This window comes from Globicephala melas, chromosome 6 (assembly GCF_963455315.2).
Source record: "Globicephala melas chromosome 6, mGloMel1.2, whole genome shotgun sequence".
NCBI classification, from domain to species: domain Eukaryota; kingdom Metazoa; phylum Chordata; class Mammalia; order Artiodactyla; family Delphinidae; genus Globicephala; species Globicephala melas.
The window spans coordinates 29,814,589-29,820,273 of NC_083319.1; positions in this window are offsets into that span (position 1 = coordinate 29,814,589).

Sequence of the window (5,685 nt, forward strand, 5' to 3'; positions counted from 1 at the left end):
TTCTCCTATACCAAGTTCAGGTTTTGTGGAAGTATAAAGTCATAAGCATTTCCAAAGGGGAGAGAGTGAAATGTTCGTGAATACATATATCAAAATAGAAATTAGAAATTAGTTGTACTACTGTCCTTTTCTTTCCTCTAGTATCACTGGCAAAAGCAATTTCTGGCAGTATCACCAAATCAATAAATCAGAAAAAGCATCCTATTTAAAAAAAAAAATGCTAAATTTGAGTTAGTGTTGAAGGAGTAGCCCAGCAGAGTTTAAGATGCCATCTTCCCAGTGAGAACCATAAGGAACCATGCCATTTCTTCAAGATAGGAATAGAGCAGGGGAGATAGCAGGGGTCACCAGCAGAGAGTTACTGAGCTTGCAAAGTGAATTTCTTTATGGGGACAATCAACAGTAATGATGGTGTCATGGCCAGAGGAGAGGTGGAAAAATTTTTTTTCAGGAGTACATTTTTCAGAATTAATGTATTCTACCACCAAACTTTCCTCTTCCACAGGATTATAACCAGCAAGCATTACATGCATAGATCACTAGTTATGGAAAACAAGTATCAATTTTAATTAATTTTGGCAAGAATTTTATGAAAAAATGTGGATAGAGAACATGACAAAGGCTGATGTCAAAAGAGAAGCTTCCTTCTTTTTACCTCAAACCTAAACTTCACAACCCCTTTCTACCCAAGCTTTGTGTTCACTTAACCACTAGCCTCTTTCTGCAGCAGTTTAAGATTGAGTCATCTTCCAAGGGAATTGATTCTCATTAAGCAACTCCATAGTTACAGAGCAGCAATATTATATTTACAAGAAACAGAGATATATAAGCAGATGTTCAATAGTGCAGCATTTATTCTGTAAGTATGATTCAGTTACAATTTTCACATTCCCTAAGCCTTCAGAATTTACAAAGTGTGTTCTATGCTCTTACTCACAATTTTTATCCTCCTTCATATTTTTCATAAACCAGGCCTTCGTTAAACTTCACTGCTCCAAAAACAACTAGAATCTTTTTTTTCCTGTTTCCATGTTGCAGCCCTAAATAACAGACCCCTAGCATTTCATGAGAGAAAGAATAAAGGGGAAAAAAATCTAGAAAATTAATTTAAATTTATCAATACCTAATACTTCAAAAGGAATCTGACACAGTAGACCTGCTGTACCTTTTCTACTCCTTAATGCCTGAAGCCAATTGTGACATGTGATTTGAGATACAACTAACTTGGCCCTAGAAAATGCCTGGATTCTCAAAATAAGACTTTGAAATTTCTGGGGAAAAAAAAAGTCCCTCTTTATTCTAATTTCTTCAGGAGAGAATTTCTTTATCTCAGGAAAGTAAACTATGGATTGCTATCCATAAATAGATCTTTGCCCTTTGACCTTTCAGATAAGCACATTTTGATTCCCACTGTGAATTCCTATTCTTTTTGACCCCAGGTGTGATCCTGTGACTGAACACAGCAGTCAAAATTATGTTAATCTTAACTGTGTATATAAGCAAGGAGAGAAAATTATTCAAATAACTGTACAAAATTTGATTAACAGAGTCCTTAATCTTCCCATGTGACATTTAGGTACCAAATATTAAAAATATTGCATATACTTATTGGACTTTAGCCATAGCACACCCGTGTTAAGGGTACAGGGTGTTCTGCTTATTCTCTCTTCTCTTTAGGATTTGTTGAACGTATAGTGTACACACACACACACACACACACACACACACAAACACACACAGTTGTTGTGAGTTTATGCACATATATATATATATATATATATATATATATGTGTGTTTAATTTGAGCAATCTTCCTGTATCACCAGTGAGACACTCTGGCAGAACCTGCAGTGAGAAATACATCTTGTACCATAGACTAAAATAGGACAACCTCAAGTTTTCCTGAGCCAAAATTGTTGCCATCAGAACGTAGTGTTAAAGAAGTGTAACATATTACTAAAAGTCAGAGAAAGGCCTAGTTTTTTGTTGGGTTTTGTTTTTAGTTACTAATTGTCAGAATTAACTATATATTTTACCAGCTTTCTTTCTCATTTCTTATTTTCATAATTCTTCATTGATTATTGTTGTGCAAAAATACATTTAATAGTATTTCACTCTTAGAAGGTCATTGTGTGGTAAACTTTGCTTGCATTTCTGAAACTGTTTTTATTCTACCTTCCCTGTATATGCTACTTTGGTTGAGTATAAAAGTCTAGGTTCTGACTATTTTGGTTAATATTTCTTCATTGACCACTGTGATTCCCCTAGATGATAAGTCTGATGTCAATTAGTTTTTTATTCCTTTGTAGATACTCCTGTGATGCTATTGTGTTTGTTATGATTGGAGCTGTTTATTCTCTCTGGAAACTTTTTATATTGCGTTCTGTCCTTTTTACTTTCTTTTTATAACTTACCATGATATTCCTTAAATTGTGTACTTTTATATGAAATATATCATAAAGACAAATATATGAAACATATACGTGATGCATAAGGGATAAGAATAAAATAAAGACCCATGAGCTTGCCAATCAGCTTCAGCAGAACTTTCCCGTCCTCATGGAGTCCCTGGTGGCCTTTTCCTGACTACAACCCACCCTTCTCCCTCTCAGAGGCCTGCTAGCCTCAATTTTGTTTTATTTCTTTTACTTGTGCTTTCTTTAGCATTTCATCACATGTGTGAATTCCTAAAAATTATATTTTAAGGTGGGTGTTTTTGCCATTTAAATATATGATATCATTCTGTAATTTATTGGGCTTTCATATTTCTTTCTCTTAAATTGCCTCTCTAAGCATGTGTCCATTTATCTTCTGGATACTTTGTGATTTTATCCTAAATTTTGCAGTCATATATGTTGAAAATACCATTGATTAGCTTATGTCACTGTCATATGACACTGCCATAATTATGGCATCTTTAAAAATAATACTTGATAGTTATCTGGCTGATAAGTCTTGTTCTTTAGGAGTTCCTTGACTATTTTTGGCCCTTTGTTCAACCACTTAAATATTGTACTCTGTTAATTTTGACCAAATCCTATTGGGATATTGACTGAAATTAAGTTGAATTTATATTTCATTTTTGATAAATGTGTGACATCTTGTGTTTTCTAATTTATGTGTTCTCTTGATTTATTATCTCCTTTAATATGTCAGTAAATTTTATGTATAGCAAACATATATACTGCATATAAAATATACAAATTTTATTATGGATAAATATTATAAATATATATACATTTTTTTCTGTAAAAATGTTGCCCACAATTTCTTAGATTTTACCTCTTAAGTACGTTAGAATTTTTTGTGCTATGTTAAGTGATGTATTTTAATTAGATATTCAAAATGCTTATAACTGTAATATGAAAGTGTAATTAAATTTCCAATATAAATTTTGTATACAGACATTCTACTATGTTCCATTATGAATTTTAACAGTATGCTTGTAAATTATTTTCTCTACATCATCTGTAAAAATAAAGGATCTGACTTGACTTTTCCTATCCCCTTATCTATTTTCTTTACTTGACTTATTGCACCGGTCAGTTACTTAAGCAAAATTTGAAATAACTCCAGTAAGAATGGATGCCTTTTATTTGTTTCTGGTCATAAAATAAGCACTTTAAATGTTGCATATTATGTGTAATGTTTGCTTTAAGTTTTATAATAGTTAAGGATTATCAGTTAACATTCCATTTTCTGCTTGTTGGGGTAAGATTTTTTTTAAATAATCTTTTTTGTGTGTAACTTTTGGGATGATTACTTATTTTGTCATATACAAGTTAATTTATGTTATTTTATTTTATTTCATCTTTATTGGAGTATAATTGCTTTACAATGTTGTGTTAGTTTCTGCTGTACAACAAAGTGAATCAGCTATATGTGTACGTATATCCCCATATCCCCTTCCTCTTGAGCCTCCCTCCCACCCTCCCTATCCCACCCCTCTAGGCTGTCACAAAGCATCGAGCTGATCTTCCTGTGCTATGCAGCAGCTTCCCACTAGCCATCCATTTTACGTTTGGTAGTGTATATATGTCAGTGCTACTCAAAAATAATACATTCCTGGGGATTCGCGGGTGGCCCAGTGGTTAGGATGTGACATTTTTCAGTGCCCTGGGCCCAGGTTTGATCCCTGGTCAGGGAACTAAGATCCCGCAAGCCGCGCAGCATGGCCAAAAACAAAGAAACAACCAAAAACATACATTCCTGCAATAAGTTCAAATTGTTCAAGATGTATTATCACCTTTATTTATTCTTGATTTGGTTTAAGTGTATTTGTTTTAAGATATTTGTACCTATGTTTACGTGTGAGAATTGTTTGTAATTAATTTCGATTTAAGATTGTCTAAAAGAGTTGATACCAACGTTATGAGATTTGGTTAAAGTGATGTGAATGTGTTTGTTCTCTTTCCATTCTTTGTCATAGTTGCATTAAATTTGATTTTATTTTTCCCTCAATTGTTAGTAGGTAAAAACTTCTTGCACCTGCTTGGACCGGATCTTTTTTGTGGGATGACTTTTAAAAACCATTTTGACTTTTGTAATGGACACAGTAATATTTAGGTTTTTGGTATTGAGTCAGCTTTGAAAAATAGTATGCTTTCTTGAAAGTGTAAGTTTTCAGATTTATTAAGATAAAGATTCCACTTTTCTGGGCTTCCCTGGTGGCGCAGTGGTTGAGGGTCCGCCTGCCGATGCGGGGGACACGGGTTCGTGCCCCGATCCGGGAAGATCCCGCGTGCCGCGGAGCGGCTGGGCCCGTGAGCCATGGCCGCTGAGCCTGCGTGTCCGGAGCCTGTTGCTCCACAACGGGAGAGGCCACAGCAGTGAGAGGCCCGCGTACCGCAAAAAAAAAAAAAAGATTCCACTTTTCTATCTGTTATTTTCTAAATGTTGCTATCCTCTGTTTTCATACATGTTTTACTTTCCTGATCTGGTCTTTTTTTTTTTTTTTTTTTTTTTTTTTTTTTTTTGCGGTACGCAGGCCTCTCACTGCTGTGGCCTCTCCCGTTGCGGAGCAACAGGCTCCGGACACGCAGGCTCAGCGGCCATGGCTCACGGGCCCAGCCGCTCCGCGGCACGCGGGATCTTCCCAAACCGGGGCATCGGCAGGCGGACTCTGAACCACTGCGCCACCAGGGAAGCCCCTGGTCTATTTTTTGCCTTCTCTCTTACTTCTTAATTTAATGTTTAAATTTGAAAGGCTATGAATTAGTTGTTTTTCCAAAAAGCTCACTTTTGTTGCTACATTGATCTTCCCTTTTTGTTCATTTCCTATTTTTATAATTTTCCCTTTTCTCTTTTGATATTTAATTTCATTCTACTTTAGTTTTTCTAATTTAAGGTCCATTATACAAAGTTCTCTACTGTAATTTTAATTAGATACACAGATTTTATTATACTACAGTTTTGTTATTACTTTTTTTTTTTTTCTTTTGAGGTACGCGGGCCTCTCACCTTTGTGGCCTCTCCCGTTGCGGAGCACAGGCTCCAGACGCGTAGGCTCGGTGGCCATGGCTCACGGGCCTTGCCGCTCCGCGGCATGTGGGATCTTCCCGGACCAGGGCACGAACCCGTGTTCCCTGCACCGGCAGGCAGACTCTCAACCACTGCGCCACCAGGGAAGCCCTGTTAATACTTTTTATTTCTGATTTTATTAAAGCCGTTTCATTCCTTGAGTTAC